Here is a 21064-nt window from a genome sequence, read left to right on the forward strand (position 1 = left end):
TGACCTTGCGCTTTATTATTTAAAACCATAGCACTGCAGGAAACTGTAAAATTAGTCAGCTCCATCATGGGTATTAGCCTCCGTAGTATCCAAGACATCTTCAGGGAGCGGTGCCTCAAAAAGGTGGCGTCCATCATTAAGGACGCCCACCACCCAGGATGTGCCCTCTTCTCGTTGTACCATCAGGAAGGAGGTACAGAAGCCTGAAGGCACACGCTCAGTGATTCAGGAACTGTTCCTTCCCCTCTGCCTTCCGTGCTTGTGACAATAATAAACCAATCTGTTACCATGTACAGGCAGATAGGGTTAACTTGGAATGGCATCGTGGTTAGCAAAGACACCACAGGCCGAAGGCCCTGTTTCTGTGTTGTACGGTTTGCTATTCTATGGGCCAGGGAGATATTACTGAAATAGAGAGGGGCAAGGTCACGGAGGGGTTAAAAACTGAGGTCTTGCTTTACTGGGAGCCAGTGCAGGTCAGTGGTGGTAGGTATGTGCAAGCTGGGACCACAGAGTTTGCATAAGTTTGTTATTGACACAAATATATGCCTGCGGTCCGGTCACTGAGTGAAGGAAAGAGCTGGGACTGTGGTCTGGCCTTTCAGTTAAGTAGGCCGTCTACATTTTTCCTAGAATGATGCAGGGTGCCGGCGATATCTTTCCTTCTCTGTTACTTGTTTTCCAGGCTTTTCTTCCCCCCGCATTTTGAGCATTAAACAGGTTCTCTGTGTCTGAGAACAGTTTGAAACGGGCTGCTGGAACGGTGCAGACATTTTGCGGAAGATTTGGCAATGGTAATGTGAAGGGGGTGGAGTTTGGGGGGGGGGTGGTTTGTTGTGTATTGGAGGTGGGGAGAGAGATAAAACTATCCCAAAGGAACAGTGCACATGACTTGTGAGGGAACGTTATCGAATAGCTCAGGGAGTGACAGGAGGCTAGATCAAACAGCTGGGGAATGTATGTGGAGAGAGAGTGAGACAGAGAAAGAGAGAGACAGAGAGAGAGAGGGAAGAGAGGAGAGGATAGAGAGAGAGTGAGAGAGGACAGAGAGAGAGTGAGAAAGAGAAAGAGAGAGAGAGGGAGACAGACAGAGACAGAGACAGAAAGAGAGAGAAGAGAGACAGGCAGAGAAGAGAGGAGGGGAGGGAGGGAGCGAGAGAAACAGATAGACAGACAGACAGGACAGAAGCAGAGAGAGAACAGAGAGGAGAGAAGAGGAGAGCAGAGGAGAGGAGGAGAGGAGAGAGGTGGAGAGGGACGGGGAGAGAGAAAGAGAGAGAGAGGAGAGAGAGAGAGAGAGAGAGAGAGAGAGAGAGAAGGGGGCGGAGCAGGACTAATATTGGAGCCTATGTCGATGAGATCTCTGTTCTCATCAGACCATGAAGTATGTGTGCGTATGATGCTCGCTGAAGGAAGCTCCCAGGCAGTTTAAATCCAGTGTCACTGAACCAGAACTCGCTGCAATCCAGTCTCTTCTTGTTAAAGTCTGTGAGTGACTGCCTTGTATATTTTTAAAATTCTGTTTGGAATATTCTAGAAGTAATTTTATAACTCTTGCTTTGAATCTATGACACTGCTGTGAGTATATATCCTGATTTATAGTGATCACTGTAATTAACAAAACCCGCAACATGTCAGTTTAAAAACCCTTAACCTCTCAAACCTTTACAGTTCCTGCTATGGTACAGGGGGCATTTACTGCATCTTAGGGCAGGAAAGGCAGTAGTGTTTATGTATATTGCAGGCACCCTTCTCAGGAATCTGTCTACGACTTAAGAATACTGCAGGCAATGAAGGAAGAGTTTGTTCGGGCATTTTTACTGCTGAATAAGGAGGCTGTAAACCATGCAATGAAATCCAGTTGATTTGATAACTCACAGGGCGCAGCGGTCTTGACACTGCAATTGCAGGCAGAGCACGCACTATTGATCTCAGGACTCTCTCCCTCAAAAAGATGCCAAGCCTGAGGGCTGGTTGATAACTGAATAACTGGATCAATTATAGATCTAGCAGGGGACCTACTAGGACTATTATATGCTTGAGAGGGAATACAAAATCAGGAGTCTTGAATGTAATGAATCCAATAAGGAACTCGGCAGAAACTCCTTTGCCTGGAAAAGGGATAGAAAGGAGGGATCAGCACTGGTGGCAGAATTCAAGGCAAATAGCACTGATGTCTTATAAAGGAAGCTAGGTGAAAGTCTGCAGGGGAGAGGCATTGCCAAAGGTTGGAGGAAGCAGAGACTGTGCAAGTTGGCTATTTCTGAGCTGGATATTCCATGTAAAATTAATTGCTCTTTCCACCAGCTTCAAAGGCACCTCCTCTGCCCCGTCTCCCCTCCTGCCCAAGCACTCCCCACCATCAAAGTCAAAGTAAGTTTATTATCAAAGTACCTAAATACACTATCTTGAGATTTATTTTCTTGTTGGTGTTTACAGGAAAATAAAGAAATAAAACAGAATCTATGAAAGGCTGTATACAAACCAGAGAAGCAAGTATATACAAAGGAAGACAGATTGTGCAAATAAAAAGTAATTAATACTGAGAACATGAGTTGTAGACTGATGAGTTGGAGAGTTGTTGAAAGTGGGCCTGTAGGTTGTGGGATCAGTTCTGAGGTGAGGTGAGTGAAATTATCCACACCGGTTCGGGAGTCTGATGACTGTAGGGTAATAACTGTTCCTGGATTTGGTGGTGTTCGGCCGAAGGCTCCTCTACCTCCTGTCTGTGGTAATAGCGAGAAGAAAGCGTGGCCTGGATGGTGGGTGTCCTTGATGATGGATGCTGCTTTCCTGTTGCATTTGCTGAGAAATTGGTTGGAGTGAGTGAGCCATCTAATTCCATCAGCATATAGCCCTCTGCTTGTGGAATGCAGTCTGTAAAGATCAATAGAATGGATTTTGGAAGCTGTGTTCAGTATGCTGGCAATGCTCTGCAGTCTGTTTGGTGTTATCGACTAGAGATGAATTTACAGGCTACTGACCTCTGTTGTTTCTCACTGTCACAGCTCTCTGTGGTATCCTGGCCATCTCACTTCACCTCCTCCTCCCCCACCCACCCACCCACCCTCTAACTGGTATTCCTTCACCTTCCCCAGCTTCTTAATCTGGCTTCTGCCTCCTTCATTGCCAGTCCTGATAGAAACATTGAAAATAGAAAACCTACAGCACAATACAGGCTCTTCGGCCCACAAAGCTGTGCCGACCATGTCCTTACCTTAGAAATTACCTCTGGTTACCCATAGCCCTCTATTTTTATAAGCTCCATGTACCTGTCCAGGAGTCTCTTAAAAGACCCTATCGTATCCGCCTCCACCACCATTGCTGGCAGCCCATTCCACACACTCACCACTCTCTGCATAAAAAAACTTACCCTGACAACTCCTCTGTACCTGTTTCCAAGCACCTTAAAACTGTGCCCTCTCATGTTATTCATTTCAGCCCTGGGAAAAAGCCTCTGATTATCAACACAATCAATGCCATCATCTTATACACCTCTGTCAGGTCACCCCTCATCCTCTGTCGCTCCAAGGAGAAAAGGCCGAGTTCACTCAACCCTTTCTCATAAGGCATGCTCCCCAATTCAGGCAACATCCTTGTAAATCTCCTCTGCACCCTTTCTATAGTTTCCACATCCTTCCTGTAGTGAGGCGACCAGAACTGAGCACAGTACTCCAAGTGGAGTCTAACCAGGGTCCTATGTAGCTGTAACATTACCTCTCAGCTCCTAAACTCAATCCTACGATTGATGAAGGCCAATGCACGGTATGCCTTCTTAACCACAGAGTCAACATGTGCAGCAGCTGTGAGTGTTCTATGGACTCGGACCCCAAGATCCCTCTGATACTCCACACTGCCAAGCGTCTTACCATTAATTCTATATTCTGCTATCACATTTGACCTACATAAATGAACCACCTCACACTTATCTGGGTTGAACTTCATCTGCCACTTCTCAGTCTAGCTTTGCATCCTATCATGGTCCAGCTGTAACCTCTGATGAAGGTTACAGGATCTTGACCCAAAACATTCTTCTCCATATTATGTTTCCATGTTTATTCTTCTCCATAGATGCTGCCTGACCTGAGGCATTCCTCCTGCAGTTTGTGTGTGTTGCTCAGTATTTCCAGCACTGGCACAACCACTTGTGTTTATGTAGCCACCCTGCCCACTTTGTGTTTCAGCAAGTTACTTCTTCACCAGTCCTTCTTCATCAATCATGCCTCTATTCACTGACCTGCACTTACCCTTGATTAGCAGTGTTCTAAGATGCTCCCACAATCTCATTCCTTCCTATCTTTTCAAATTCCTCCAGTACTATAAAATCTGAAAAATCCATGTCCCTCCATTACTGACCTCACCATCATTCTCAGATATAATTGCTCTTTCGTGGCCCTTACGCATGTTCTGGAATTCTATCCCTAAACCTCCCAGCTTTCTACAAGTCTTTCTCCCACTCTTACTCCTTTTAAGGTGTTCTTTAAAGTCTACCTAAGATCATGGAATTGTTACAAAGAAGCTATTTGACCATAAGTATACCCAATGATTTGGACTCCATAACCACTTTGGCAATGAATTCCACAGATTCACCATCCTCCGGGCTAAAGAAATTCCAACTCATCACTGCTCTAAAGGGACGGCCTTCTATTCTGAGGCAGCGTCCTGTGGACCTAGACTCCCCCACTATAGGAAACACCCTCTCCACATCCACTTTATGTAGACCTTTCAGGTCTATTTGGCCCCTGAAGTTTGGAAAGTTTTCCCTTCAGCAGTTATTGTAATTTGTTTTGAAGGGCTCCATTGATTCAGCTTCTATTACTGTTTAATACTCTGAGTTTTAGATCATTAGCCATTATTGTATGAAACAGCTTTCCTCTTCAGTGGAACTATTGATCATCTGACCTACTATCTGCTTACGTGGCTTTGTGACAATTTAGTCACGGTGCAGCGAGACTTTGTGGAACATTCAAGGCACTAAATAAATGAAGGTTGTGGCTGACCAAGGAAGGCATTAACAGGTAATGGAAATCTTTTACCAAACAGTGGCTCATTTTTCTTTGTCTTGAGGGAAGATTCTGCATCATTGCTCCCTGATTTCCCAAAGGAAATTATGTAAAGCTGTTTGTTGATCAGTCATGGCTCAGTGGGTAACATTCTGGGACTTTGCAGATGCAGGAGAACATAATCCAGACTGGCAGTTCATTCCAGTGCTGAGGGATGTCCACTCAGTAATCCAGACTGGCAGTTCATTCCAGTGCTGAGGGATGTCCATTCAGCAATCTGAAACATCTACTATCCATTTCCCTCCATAGATGCTGCCTGACCTGCTGAGCTCCTCAATCTTTTTGTGTTTTGCTATAGAATGGCTCTGTTCCTGTGAACTGTTTGTAACTAAACAGTTCGCAAGTCAGAAATGCAACTGTAGCCAGGTTCCCCTGTGGCAGAATGTGCTGGAAACCCTGTAGGATCTGGTAAACCCAACCCTCCTGTTCATAAATACAGAACCCGAGCACTTTCGCTCCATCTGTCACAACAGGCAGGATTTCCTGATGGCCGCTCATTTTAATTCTACTTCCCATTCCCACTCTGATGTGTTATTTCACCCTCAGGTTAGAGGAGCAACACCTTATATCCTGTCTGGTTAGCTTCTAAACTGTTGGCATAAACATTGATTTCTCAGTAATTATCCCTCCTTCCCCCCCCCTCCCCTCTTACCCCCTTCTGTTCTCCTCACCTGCCCTTCACTGCCCTCTGGTGACCCTTCTTCTTCTTCTCTTTTTCCCATCATCCTCTGTCTCACTCAGATTCCTTCCCGTCAGCTCTTTACCTTTCCCCCTATCATCTTCCAGCTTCACTTCATACCCCTCCCCCAGCCACTCACCTTCCCCCTCACCTGTCTTCACCTATCACCTGCCAGCTTGTACTCATACCCATCTATCCACCTTCTTACTTTGGTTTCCTCCCACTTCCTTTCCAGTCCTTTTCCACTCATCTCTCCTCCATAGATGCTGCCTGACCTGCTGAGTTCCTTCAGAATTTTGTGCGTAGCTTCCAATATACCACTGTACATAAATCCTGTATTAACTTGTAGTTTTTGCAAACCTGTTGTACACAGAATTGTTGTCATGTTTCCCACGTGGCAGATGTGACCACACCTCTCCAATTTGGGAAGCTGTGAGATTATGGAAAGAGTACAAAGGAAAATCTTCCTCTTCTTCAAACTTGATCCCTCCCCTCCCCAGTACCCATTCCGTTCCTAAGGTCTCCCACCTACTAGAGGTGGAAGAAACTGCAGCTTTTCTTTTTAAAGGCTGCAGAGATTGAGGATGAACTGAGCATTTTCACAGTGTTAGATTTTCATTCAGCTGTGGACAGTGTGCAAATGTAGTTGAGGTGACCCAGTTCAATTGTGAAACAAACCCTGGGGTTTGTAGAACAAGTAAATGTGAGAGGAGGTTTCATCATCTCTGTGTCTCATGGTAAGCCCTTCCTCTTCCCATTGCACCCCCCCCCCCACCATCTCCTCACCCACACAGTAAAAGTCAACTGAATACATCGAACTTGTATGATTGCATGCAGTGTTTGGAAGCCTAGGTTCATTACATCACATCTTGCTGAACTTTGCCATTGTTTGGTGATTACCCTATTGCTTTCTGACAGATTCTTCAAAAATCAGGCAATTCATGGCTGAAAATACAATTCCTTTCCAAACTGTGTGTTTACGCAACCAGGGGCAACAGACTTACTGCTTAGTAACCAACTGCAATGCTCCATTAGAAAAAGGATGCCTCGACAGCACTAGCTGGGGCCCTGCAGAGAGGATGATTATCGTCACTCTCTATGAGAGGGTGAGTGGTCCAAAATTCAGAGAAAGGAGTTTGAATTTGTGTTGCTTTTTCCAGAGCCTTGGGTTACACCGAAGGACTTCTCACCCAATAAAGTACCTCTAAAGAGGGCAGGAATATAAGGTGAGAGGGTGAAAAGTTCAAATACGAACCACGGATCAAGTTATGTTACTGCGAGTCATGGGTGCCTGGAATATGCTGTGAGGGGCGGTGGTAGAGTTACTTACAATAGAGATGTTTAAGGGGCTCTTAGGTAGGCACATGAACATGCAAAAAATGGGGGTATAGGGACTAAATGCATGCAGCAGGGACAAGGTGTCATAATTCATTCAGCTTAACATTGTGGGCTAAAGGGCCTGTTACTCTGCCGTACTCTTCTAGGTTCTATGGTCTATATTTCAATTGCGGTCACTATTGTAAGGAAGGAAACCCAGCATCTAATTTGAGCACAGAAGATGATGAAATAGTGGTGAGATAATATTTTGTATTGAGATTGATTGAGGAAGAACTTAAGCACATGTGAATTAGGAACAACAGACCATTTAGCCCTTTGAGCCTGCTCCACCATTAAGTAAGATCATGGCTGATGACATATTAAACTCAAAGTCTATTTTCTCTCCTGTGCTCTGGCTTATTAAGAATATATCTACCTCTGCATGAGTTATTTAATTTAACTATTTAATATACATACAGTATATACATCCTGTAGTTCACAGTTTTGTTCCTCTATGTATTGCACTGCGCTTTTGTCACAAAGACAGTAAATTTCACCTTTACCATTGACATTAAACCTGATTCCGATTCTGAAATAAAACCCTGCATTCGCCAGTCTCTCTAGAGAGTCCCAAAACATCATAAGAGCATAAATCCTAGGAGCAGAATTAGGCAATTTAACCCATCAAGTCTGCTCTGGTAGTTGATCACGGCTGATTTGTTTTCCCTCTCAACCCCATTCTCCTGTCTTCTCCCCTTAACCTTCGATTGCCTTACTAACCAAGAACATATTGACCTCCACTTTAAATATACCTAACAACTTGGCCTCTACAGCGGTCTGTGGCATTGAGTTCCACAGATTCACCACCCTCTGGCTGAAGCAATTCTTTATCATCATTGTTTTAAATGGATGCCCTTCGATTCTGAGGCTGTGCCCTCTGGTCCTGGACTCTCCCACGACAGGAAACATCTCCTTCACATCCATCCTATGTAGGCCTTTCAGTCCGTGTCAGGACTGTGTATGAGCAATCTAGATAGTCCAATTCTGTAGCTGCTCCCCTGCACTCTGGAAAATTTTCCCCTCAGTTTTAAAGGGCCCAATTGATTCAGTTCTTATCACCCTTTAAGGCTCTGAGTTCTAGATCATTAGCTACTATTCAATGAAACAGCTTTCCTCTTTGGTTAAACCTTTGATCATCTGACCTACTATCTGCTTATGTGGCTTTGTACCAGTTTAGACATGGTGAAGTGAGCCCCTGTGGTACAGTCAAGTCACTAAATAAATGAAGGCTGTGGCTGACTTAGGGAGGCATTAACAGGTAATGGAAATCTTTTACCAAACAGTGGCTCATTTTTCTTTGTCTTGAGGGAAGATTCTGCATCATTGCTCCCTGATTTCCCAAAGGAAATTTTGTAAAGCTGTTTGTTGGTCAGTCATGGCTCAGTGGGTAACATTCTAGGACTTTGCAGATGCAGGAGAACATAATTCAGACTAGCAGTTTATTACAGAGCTGAGGGATGACCACTCAGTAATCTGAACTCCACATGAAGGCTCTCGACCCAAAACATCTACTGCCCATTTCCCTTCATAGATGCTGCCTGACCTGCTGAGTTCCGCCAGCTTTTATTGTGTTCATATGAAGAGTCTCACCCCAAAATATCATCTCTCCATTTCCTCCTATAGATGCTGCCTGACCTGCTGAGTTCCTCCAGCTTTCTGTGTGTTGCTATAGAATGGCTCTGTTCCTGTGAACTGTTTGTAACACAAATGGTTTGCAAGTCAGAAACACAACTGTAACCAGGTTCCCATGTGGCAGAAGGCGGCGGAAACCCTGTAGGATCTGGTAAACCCAACCCACCTGTTCGTAAATCGAGAACCCGAGCACCTTTGCTCCATCTGCCACAACAGGCAGGATTTCCTGATGGCCGCTCTTTTTAATTCTATTTCCCATTCCCATTCTGACGTGATTGTCCATGGCCTCCTCCAATGCCATGATTAGGCTACCCTCAGGATGGAGGAGCAACACCTCACATTCTGTCTGGGAAGCCTCCAGTGTTGGGCTTCCAATATTTAGCAGGTTTCAATGAAACCCCCTCATTCCTCTACCTTTTGAGGAAGAGTTCCAAAGGATTATGAGCTTCTGAGAGGAAAGGATAAATGACCTGTCTCTGAAATGGCAAGCCCTTTAATTATTAAGCAGTAAGCCTTAATGTAGCTTCACCTGCAAGAATGGACATTCCTATCCTAACACACCCTCCTCAACGTCACTCACTCTTCAAAATTTCAGCAGCTATAAATAAACCCTATCTGTCCAACCATTCAGAACCATAGAGTAATAGACCACAGAAGCAGGTCCTTTACTCCACTGTTTCCATGCCAACCGTCAAGTTCCAACTTATGCTAATCCAATTTGCTAGTGTTCAGTCCATCCTTGTGATTCAAATGCTTGTTTTATTAACCTCCTCCTCCAAAGCTGGCCTGATCCTGATTTTAAATAAGCAATCCCTTATTTTTAAACAAGTAGAGTGTTCTACGTTGCAACCACCCTCCGTGTGGGGGAAAAGTCCCCCCTTCTAAATGACATACCAATTATCCTAAACCTACGCCCTCTGGTTTTAGATATTTCTGCCTTGGGGAAGGTTTCCTTCTATCTACTCTATTTAATTCATTCATAATTTTGTGTACTTCTATCAGAACCCATGCCTCCCTACATCCCCACCCTCAGCCTCCTTCACTCCAAAACAAGCACAGCCCATTCAGTCACCCCCATCTGTATCCCAGGCAACATCCTAGAAAACCTACTCCACACTTTCTTCAGTGTGATCACACCCCTAGTACAGTGAAGTGACCAGATTTATTAATGCTATTCCAGAGTGGATGGCGTTTTGCTCATATGTCAGTCCATCAGTACTGGCCAGGTCAGTAGAGATAATTCTTCTTCAACCAAGAGAGCAGGTTGGACTCCATTTAATATCTCATCTCTTGTAGTGCGGCACTCCTTCAGCACCACTGCACTCTCAGCCCAAGTAAAGGTCCCATTTAAGTGACTACCCATCTTTTCAGTGGGACCTAAACATACAACATTATGACTGAAAGCAACCAAGTGAGACAGTGAAGTAAGTTAGACCAACCTGCTCATAATTAGAAGCAGGGATTTTTTGTGTACACACTTGAATCACTCTGTTGGACCTTTGCTACTTAGTAGCAAGTTGTTGGAAAACTATCATTTGGGTTTCTAATTCACACTATGAAGACTGATATCAATGCTATGAGCCCCAGCTCTCTGGACTTGGGATGGGTAGAGGATAGGAGATGGATATTCATAAAGACAGGAGGTTCTGCAGATGTTGGAAATCTTGAGCACACTTAAAATGCCAAAGCAAGTCAACAAGTTAAGCGACGTCTATGGAGATAAATAAACAGTCAACATTTTAGGCTAAGACCTTTCCTTGGGGTTGGAAAGGAAGACCGCATAAGCCAGAATGAGAAGGTGAGTGGAAGGAAATGGGGGAGGGCTGGCAGGTTATAGGTGATATCAGGTGAGGGAAAAGGTGGATGGTTAGGGTAAGGGGGAATGATGTAAGAAGCTGGGGTAGGTGAGGAGAAGAGATGGGGTAAGAATGTAACCAGAATGAGGAATGGAAAAAGAGAGAAGCTTGGAGGGGGAGAAATTGCCAGAAGTGGAGAAATCAAAGTTCATGGATTTGGCTGTGATGCCTTCTACTATTGAGCAGCTTACTGGCAAGACTATGCAACCAGCAGTGACCACCCAAATGAACAAACAAAAAATGGGAATCATTAGATGATAGATGCATTGAGTGATGCAACATAATGGAGGCCATTCAACCCATTGTTCTGATGCCAACTGTTTGAAAAAGCCAATACCACTACCACAGCACCTGCCCAAGAGTCTTGCAATATCTTCATCTTGAAATATTCATTCAACTCTTTCCAAAGTTAGTGCAAATTCTGCCACTACCACCTTCGAGCTAATGCATTCAAGCTCAACAATAACTAACCCTCAGCAAGTAATGTCTCCTTTCAGACTGAGTGATCACTGCCTTGGACAAAGATACATTTGCCAGTGGGAGCCTGATGTTTGGCATCTCCCAACGTGGACCACTTAACGCGGTATCTGGAGGAATCTTGAAACCTGTTGAATTGGGAGCAGCCTGATGGAAGACTGGAAGTCTTATCGCAGAGGAACAGATGTGCCCTTTTCCACATAAACTTCCTTCCTCCTTAGCTGCAGAGGTACATCAGAGTCAACAGCCATGATGGGTTTGGACTCGGATGTTAAGGCTGCACACTTCCAGCTCAGGCTCAGAGCCTCAACAAATGGTGCTCAGAATCAGAATCAGGTTTATTATCACTGACATATGTCATGAAATTTGTTGTTTTGTGGCAATACCTGAAATAAAATATAAATTACAGTAGATTGTACAGAGATTGTACAGAGATATACTGTACATTCAATGGCCACTTTATTAGCAGCACCTATATGCCTGCTTATTAATGCAAATATCTAATCCACTAACCATGTGGCAGCAACTCAATGCATAAAAGGTCAAGAGGTTCAGTTGCTGTTCATACCAAACATCAGAATGGGGAAGAAATGTGATCTAAATGACTCTGATCATGGGATGATTATTGGCACCAGATGGGGTGGTTTGAGTATCTCAGAAACTGCTGGGGTTTTCACGCTATATACATGTGAAGTATATAACCAGGATGCCTAAGACTTTTGCACAGTACTGTGGTAATTTTATGAATTGCACTGTACTGCTGCCGCAGAAAAAAAGCATGTTTCATGATATATGTGAGTGATGATAAATCTGAATCTGATAAGGGTCTCTATTGTGGACTGAGAGTGGAAAGGGCAGGAAGAAGGGAATCTTGGCTAGGAAAAGGGTAAAGGAGAAGGAGGGTGTGGGGAGCACCAGAGTGACATTGTGTAATGATCAATAACCCAATTGTTTGGAATCATATGACCTTGCATGATGTCTGCACCCATGCCACCCCATTCCTGGCACTCCTCTGCCACCTGCCCCACACCTTTCCCGCAGTGCTCCAACCTCATTGGCACCTGTTGGATTTACCAACTCTCTCTCTAATCCACATTGACAAATACAGTACTATGCAAATGTTTTAGGCACCCTATCTATATCTAGGTGTCTAGACCTTTGCACAGTACTGTATATATAAAAAGATAAACGCATAGTGCAAAAGTAGTGAGGTAGTGTTCCTGTCTTAATTGTCACATGGTATAAGGCAACAATGATTTTTCATTATTAATTATTCCACTAATCGCAAATTTATTCAAGGCCATTGCAAGGGTCGTGATTCTCTAGCATCTCTAGTTAAGGAACATCTTTGTCCACAGATCCTTCCAAAATGGTGCAAAATCACAAATCATGAGTGTGTTATCAAAGTGAACTTGAGCCCAAGGCTTGGAGACCTTAGTGCTTGTTAAAAATTGTTTCCACTAGGGAAATGGGGAATCATCACAGCCTAGAGCCTTGATAGCTGAAGGAGTTAGAGTACACGAAGATAGCATTAGAAAGTCATGGAGATCCTGGAGGATTGTTAGATAAGGTGGCATTATAGCAAAGGGATGGGATGCACAATTTCAGATGTGAGAACTTTAAAATCAGGACGTGGTTGAGGTGAGAGCCAAGGTAGGTTTAATGAGTACCTTACTAATTCAACAGTCCTGGGTTGGTATATTTAACCATTAGGCTTTCAGGGCAATGTAAAGCTTTTATTATTTTTGGCTAAGCCAAGATTGGTTGGCTTGAGTAACAAGGCAGATCATTCACGCAACATAAATGGACTCATTTCTTGGAGCCCAGCACATGCGTCAGTATTTTTTTGATCCCTGACATTGCATTTTCTTGACTTGCAGAAATTCTGGCTAGATAAAGCTCCCAGGGAGATGGTATGAAAGCAATCAAATAAATAAGAGCCTGAAAAATGGACAGGGATGTAATCCTATGACAAGTTCTGATATGGTTCTCTTTGATGAGCAAAATAGGGACAGCAGACAAAAAGCATTACACTATTTTCAAAGCCAGGCAGCCTTCTGGAGGCTAAAGGTCTTGAGCTGTGGTTTATCACTGCTGACATCTGTTCCAGCCACCACCCAGGGCAGCACAGTCATGCTGATATTGGACTCAATGACGTGGATGAAATGAGAACCAATGTAGTTTCCTTGAATTCTTTGCCAGTGGACTTAGTTGGACAGTTTGCTGTCTTTTGCAGTCTGGTTGAACATCCAATTTTGTGTGGTCTATCTTTGAGTCCCTTATGGTGATTATTCTATTATGGATTTTTTGAGCATACCTGCAAGAAAATGAATCCCAGGGTTATATATGGTGACATATATGTACTTTGATAATAAACTTACTTTGAACTTTTTTGAAATGATTGGGAGAAGTTCAGGCTGTTCTAATAAAAATTTCACTTCCAGGAGTGGGATGGGTGTTATAAATATCAGCTTTATTTACACATATACATTGAAATGTGTAGGGAAATGTGTTGTTTGCATCAACGACCGACACAGTTCGAGGATGTGCTGGGGGCAGCCTGAAAGTCTCACCATACTTCCAGTGCCAACGTAGCGTGACCAAAGCTTACTAACCCATATGTGGGAGGAAATCAGCGGACCCAGAAGAGCCCATGTGGTCACAGGGAGAATGTGAAATGAACTACGATAGCTGGTGCTGTAAAGCACTATGCTGTCTGCTATACTACCATGTAGCAAGGGTATTGCTGGAGCTAAGCACCTCCTACATGCCAGCTGAGAAAATTTGTTTCGGCTGGTGCCTGGTAAAATGATAGGGCATGCAGTTCAATTGTTACCCCCTTTAAGCCTTTTAAGTTATATACTGAGCATGCAGAGGAGATTCCCCAGGATGTTGACTACATTGGAGCATTGCAGTAGTAAAAAGAAGACTATAAGAGCATGAGAGCAAGGTTATGAGGAGATTTGGCTCATTGAATCTGCTCCACCATTCCATCATGGCTGATTTAATATCCCTCTCAAATCCATTCTCCTGCCTTCTCCTTGTAACCTTTGATGCCCTTACTAATCAACCTCCACTTTAAATATACCCAATGATGGCCTCCACAGCTGTCTATGGCAATAAATTCCACAGATTCACCTCACTCTGGCTAAAGAAATTCCTCCTCATCTCTGTTCTAAAAGGACGTGTCTGCATGCTGAGACTGTGCCCTCTGGTCCTCGAATCCCCCACTATAGGAAACGTCCACTCTATCTAGGCCTTCAACAGGTCTCAGTGAAACCCCCTCTCAGCAAGTGCAGGCCCAGAGCTATTAACCCTTTCGTTCCTGGTATCATGAACCTCCTGTGGACCGTCTTCAAGGGGGTACAGAGAGAGCACAAGGTTGGAAGTTGGAGTAGTGTGTGGGAAGATGTGAAATGATCGACTTTGGGAGAAGTGATGAAAAACCTGATTGTTTAAAGCGTGGGGTGTGAGCAAGGATTAGCTCGGACTCTGTGGTTCACATTCTGACGTGCTCTGGTTCCTCCTTTATTTGTTGCTATTTTGGCGATTTTGATTGGGGCGGATTGCAGATAACGAGTGACAGTGCTAGGTTGAACTGAACTAAGCTGAGCTGAGTCTGCCTGGATTCTATTGATGACTTTGTGGCTTGATGTTTTAAAATCTGTGTTTTTTTTTGCTCCTTTGATATTGTTTGCTCATGGGTATGGTGGGGCTGGCTGATGTTTTTCTCTGAATGGGTTCCATGGCTTTCTTTATTTTGTGGCTATCTGTGGGAGGACGGACCTCAGGGTTGTATACTGTATACGTACTTTGATAATAAATGTACTTTATACCTTGAATTGAGCAAAACTACAGTATGTTATGGTACAAATGGGGTTGTATCACATGAAACACAAGAGATTAACATGCAGGGTCAGCAGGTAGCTTGGAAGGTGAATGGAATCTTGGACCTTATTGAAAGGGGTGGTGGGTATAATGATGCATCCTTACAGGTGCAATTGCTGAGGCCATATGTGAGGAAGGATATACTTGTATTGGAGTTAATGCAGAGAGATTCACCAGGCTGATTCATGGGCTACAGGGGAAGAACTTCGAGCAGGTTAGCATATAGAGTGTAAAACAATGAGAGGTGATCTTATTGAAATACCGTATGTAAGGTTCTGAAGGGGACTGATAGGACGGATGCTCAGATGACATTTCCCATAGTTGGGCTTTCTAAAATAAGGGGATATAGTTTCAGGATAAGGGGTTTGAAATAAGGGGAAATTTCTTTTCTTGAAGGGCTGCAAATTTTTGGACCTATCTCTTTCAGAGAGTTTTGTAGGCAGAGTCATTGGGTGGGAGTTTGACACAGATGCTGCCTCACCTGCTGAGTTCCTCCAGCGTTTTGCGTGTGTGCCTCTGGATTTCCAGCCTCTGCAGAAAAACTTATGTAGCAGTCCTTCGGTCTTTCCCCTTTGAACTTTGGCTTGGAAGAAGGCGATATGTTGGAATCTAAAATCAGCCACCTTTCAGTGAGGTTGGTAGTTTAGAGCTAGTTCTCTGAACTGTTCATTTAATGAGGGAACATTTCACCTCAATCACATCGTGGCACGTGCAAAGTAAGAAGGGCTTGTTGAATTCACTTAATTCTGCCCCTTTTAGAAGGAGAGGACAGATGCTTATTTGACCTGCGCATGGATAATATACCTATGAAATGATTGACTAATTGCATTCAGCAAAAACCCTTGAGGAGTGCATGCAATTGCTCTTAGATTGCTTGTCACATGCTCTCTCCCTCAGTGTGGTGTTGCATTTATAACACCATTTCCTGGGATATTTTGTCTCCCGCTCCACTGGTGTTTCCCTAGTTACAACCCTAGCTCTGAATAGACACTGAGTACCTTGCTGGAATCAAAGACCTGCACAATTAGTTCATCGGCAGGGCTGTGTGCTAATTGGCTGAGAAGCCCTGTCCTCTCCCTCTGTCCGCATCACTTTTGCACGTGGGTTGGGTAAGAATTGTGACACTTCCGTTGAACTGAGTTGCTTAGCATGCATCCTGTTCACACTGGACAGAGCTGTGATAATCCCTTCTCTCCTACTTTTGGGAGATGCAGGCTGCTTGTGATGGGAATTCATTCTGTTGTGAACCGAACCACAAACAGTCTGGACCTCTGATTTTCTTATTAGCCCCAAGATACTACATTTAAAGGTAGAGTGTATGTGAATTATCTGAACTCAGCAATGCTGAATTTTATTTGTGGTTTTGACATTGATCGAGCATAACATCCAACTCAACAGTTTGCCATACAGTATACCAATGGTGGTTTGTTGTGTGTATACTCAAAAAACAGTATTAGAATATGTATTAAGAACAGAATATGTTGAAACTAGCTCAGGCAGCACCTTGGAAAAGGTAAAAACAGAGTTAATGTCTCAGATTGTCACAAAATGATAATCGTGTTTCTCTTTCCATAAATGCTGCTTGATCTGCTGAGTGCCTCCAGCATGTTCTATTTTTAATGCTGATTTCCACCATCTGCAATCTTTTCACTTTCATTTAACGTCAGTAGATTAAAAAAAAGTGGTCTGATGTGCAGTGATCCTTCAAATCAAACTACTCAGAGATCCTCGTAGAATTTCCAATTTTGTGTGCGCGTGTAATTGCATGTGCATGCAGATGTTTCTATAGGACCACAACATGCGATTATTAAGCACATCTCCATGAGACAGGGGATTCTGAAAGGGACTGACAAGAGGATGTGTCTTCTGGTGAGAAAGTTTGAAATGAGGCCTGTCGTTCAGATGGGGAGTGGGTCACTTAGGAGTGAAGCAAAGGGAAATGCTTGTTCTTCTAAGTGATTTTCACCAGAAACATTTTATATTAATTACTTTTTGAAGTGCAATTATTATGACATTTGAGGGAAATCGAGCTGGAAAATCTGTACATAGCAAGATCCCACAGAACAATGGTGTTTAAAATCCAATTTTGTGGGGTCGATAGTGGATTGAATGTCCTGACTTTTTAATGACTGGCCTCACTGATGGTTTTGTCAGACAGAGCCTCAGCTCTTACCCTCTGGAGCAAATCTGGCGCCACATCTTCGGATGCTCTCTCTGCTACAGGGCAGGATTATGTCTACCTTACTCAGCAAATGAAAGTTCTCCTGGGATACATGTAGCTTAATGACTATATGCTTCATTTGACAAGCCTTCTGATATTTGTAGATTGCTCTCATACGTTAGTCTGGTGATGACGAGGGAGGTATCAAGTAGGAACTTAAATTGTTCTCGGCCTTCAGCACGCTTTGCATCAAGATGTAGGGACTGTGAAGACCCGTCTCTGCAAATCCAAGAAATGCTCAAAGACTCAGATGACATTTGTAGAGAAAAAGCAGTTTTGATTTCATTTATTATTTCAACAAAGGAATCCAGACAAGAATGTGTCCCAGGACCAGTGGCTAGTTTCTATCTATTCCCCTCATGTCTAAAAAAAACTTACTGAGAAATATCAAAGTTCATGGCTATTTTGAAACTGAATGATTTTGTACATAAAGCTGCATCTGGAAAGACTACTCTTCCGACTGTTTTCAGGATGTTGAGAAACAAGAGAACGCTTGTTTAAGATCTGTCCAAAGCTACTGTTTCATTCCACGTAATGTCAATAATGTCACAATGTGGTACATATCAACAATGGCCTAAAGTTTGAGAAAGTTAAAATTGGCTTCTCTGGTTTGTTTCATGCACAGATAATGTGCTGTAGAATATTTGGCTTCATTTTGCTGTGATTTATTTTCATCTTACACATAAATATAGGCAGTAGTTAAGCCCAGTCGATGGCATAATGATGAATCAGTTGGTGCTTCCAAAGTAGATTAAAAGATGCACATCCGAGGTTAGGTGCAATAAATAGGTAAATTGAATTGAAATCCTTCAAACTCAGCTGCTCCAAAATCCCTGAAAAGCAAATCAGCCACGATTGAACCGAGAGGTGCGAGGAGCCAGGTGCTGAATCACCTGTTCTGTCCTTAATCTCCTAATTTAATGCATGGATTTGATTACTGTGAATATAACAAGCTTCAAGATTCAAACAGGTGCAATAGACAACTAGAAATAACGACTCTGGAGATGAAAAATTCTTTCTCCTTGCAATCTCTGGTTGATTTTGAAACAGTGTATAAAGGCACAATTACATTCTTAACTCCCATATTATTAATAAACATGTACAACCCTTCAGCTTAACAATGAATAAAATGTGACTTTATTTGCTTTCACTATAAAACTGCGTTAATGCTCCCCCATTGGTGCAAACTTTACCTGACCGTATGGACAAACTCATAAAGTCTGAAGTCAGCAGCAAGTGGACATCTGGCTATGATTAGGGAGCTGCTGTTTAATTGGCAAAGTTGTCTCTTTTATTTCAGAAGAACCGCATATTATTTGCCTTATTTTGTAATTCTATAACTGTACCACCTTTCTAACTGTGACTTTCACAGCTACCTGGACTATTCCTCTTCCCACCCTGACTCTTGCGAAAAGGCTATCCCCTTCTCACAATTCCTCTGTCTCCGCCACATCTGCTCTCAGGATGAGGCTTTTCTTTCCAGGACGAAGCAGATGTCTTCCTTTTTTAAACAAAGGGGCTTCTCTTCATCCACCATCAACTCTGCTCTCAAACGCATCTCTCCCATTTCCCGCACATCTGCTCTCACCCCATCCACCCACCACCCCACTCGGGATAGGGTTCCCCTTGTCCTTACCTACCACCCCACCAGCCTCCAGGTCCAACATATAATTCTCCGTAACTTCCGCCACCTCCAACGGGATCCCACTACCAAACACATTTTTCCCTCCTCCCCGTTTCTGCTTTTTGCGGGGATCGCTCCCTACGCTACTCCGTTGTCCACTCGTCCCCCCTATCCCATCCCACCGATCTCCCTCCTGGCACTTATCCTTGTAAACGGAACAAGTGCTACACCTGCCCTTACACTTCCTCCCTCACCACCATTCAGGGCCCCAGACAGTCCTTCCAGGTGAGGCGACACTTCACCTGTGAGTCGGCTGGTGTGGTATACTGTGTCCGATGCTCCTGGTGTGGCCTTTTATATATTGGCGAGACCCGACGCAGACTGGGGGACCGTTTTGTGGAACACCTACGCTCGGTCCGCCAGAGAAAGCAGGATCTCCCAGTGGCCACACATTTTAATTCCACGTCCCATTCCCATTCTGATATGTCTATCCATGGCCTCCTCTATTGTCAAAATGAATCCAAACTCAGGTTGGAAGAACAACACCTTATATACTGGCTGGGTAACCTCCAACCTGATGGCGTGAACATTGACTTCTCTAACTTCCGTTAATGCCCCTCCTCCCCTTCTTACCCCATCCCTGACATATTTAGTTGTTTGCCTGTTCTCCATCTCCCTCTGGTGCTCCGCCCCCCCTTTCTTTCTCCTGAGGCCTCCCTTCCCATGATCCTTTCCCTTCTCCAGCTCTGTATCACTTTCGCCAATCACCTTTCCAGCTCTTAGCTTCATCCCACCCCCTCCGGTCTTCTCCTATCATTTCGCATTTCCCCCTCCCCCCTCTACTTTCAAATCTCTTACTATCTTTCCTTTCGGTTAGTCCTGACGAAGGGTCTCGGCCTGAAATGTCGACATTGCTTCTCCCTATAGATGCTGCCTGGCCTGCTGTGTTCTACCAGCATTTTGTGTGTGTTGTTGTTTGAATTTCCAGCATCTGCAGATTTCCTTGTGGTTCCACTTTTCTAAGGATTTTTTTTTTGTTCAACTAAATTTTACGGGACTCAGTCATGCCAAGAAGGAAACCTTTATTCCAGGAAATGGTATCTATCAGTGAAGTTCATCTACTACAACACAGAAGGATGTGATTCAGCTCATCAGGTCCATACGATCTCCTGGTCAATTTAATTCCCTTTCTCCTTCTTTATTTACAACCTTGCAGCTTGTTCTCTCTTATGGGCCCATCAACTTCCTCTTGGTTCTTCTGCTGTACCCTATAGTAAGGAGTTATTTGCAGTAGCCAATTTGCCTATTGTGCACATACACTCAGTGGCCACATTGTTAGGTATGCCTGTATACCTGCTCATCAATGTAAATATCTAATCAGCCAATCACATGGCAGAAACTCAATGCATAAAAGCATGCAGACATGGTCAAGAGGTTCAGTTGTTGTTCAGACCAAGCATGAGAATAAGGGAGAAATGTGATGTAAGTGACTTTCACTGTGGAATGATTGTTGATGCCAGATGAAATGGTTTGACTATCTCAGAAACTGCTGCTCTCCTGGGATGAATTGGACCCAAATGCTGGGATGTCCAAAGCAAGGTTCGAGACACAGTATTACAATGAATTTGAGCTCAAAACAAACACTAGACAATATCATGAGTAGGTTTACGATGGAGCATCAAACCACAGTTTAGGTGTTGCTTAAATACTCAATTCTTGGTGCTCGAAATGTGATTGCTGATTGGTGGGACCAGCCTGAAGCTTTAAAGGGGCCGTGTCAGCTGTCCATACTCCAGCATCTAAATCCTGGAAGCTGTCGCACTGCTCACAAGAGAAGCTGCGAACTCCAGCCTGGGTCCCCGGCATTGTGAGGCGGAGGAGTTCTGATGCCTGTAAAACTGGCCCAGGTGCGAGGCTGGATTGCTCTGGACACTGAGCCGTTTCGGAGAAATCGCGAGCAGCCTCAGGCTGGGCTGCGAAATCTGGGCCCACAGCAAGTTGCTGTGTGGCATGGTCTAGGACAGCAGTCTTATGCTGCAGTGATGCCTTGGTCTTAGAGTGAGATATGATACGTTGTTTGGACAATTTAAATGTCAGCCCAGATAGGTGGCTTTGGAGGTGAGAGCTGATTTCACCTGCTCTACCGTGATGTCCATCCCTCTTGTCATGGTGTTGAGGCTATGAAGACTGCCCCCAGCTGCTGTGCTCCACGCCTGCTGATATGATGAACTAATACCAAGGTTTGGG

At 43.9% G+C, this 21064-nt stretch overlaps 1 protein-coding gene across 2 annotated transcripts in view; it reads left to right on the forward strand.

Moving 5' to 3' along the window:
• Window positions 1-858: 858 nt before the first annotated feature.
• LOC132381080 (cyclin-dependent kinase 18-like) overlaps window positions 859-21064 on the forward strand; it is a 125740-nt gene continuing 105534 nt past the window's right edge. For both annotated transcript variants that reach the window (XM_059950266.1, XM_059950267.1), the window contains exon 1: window positions 859-1488. The gene's annotated coding sequence lies outside the window, so the exon portion shown is untranslated. The remainder of the gene's footprint in view (window positions 1489-21064) is intronic.

This window comes from Hypanus sabinus, chromosome 25, assembly GCF_030144855.1.
Source record: "Hypanus sabinus isolate sHypSab1 chromosome 25, sHypSab1.hap1, whole genome shotgun sequence".
Taxonomy (NCBI): domain Eukaryota; kingdom Metazoa; phylum Chordata; class Chondrichthyes; order Myliobatiformes; family Dasyatidae; genus Hypanus; species Hypanus sabinus.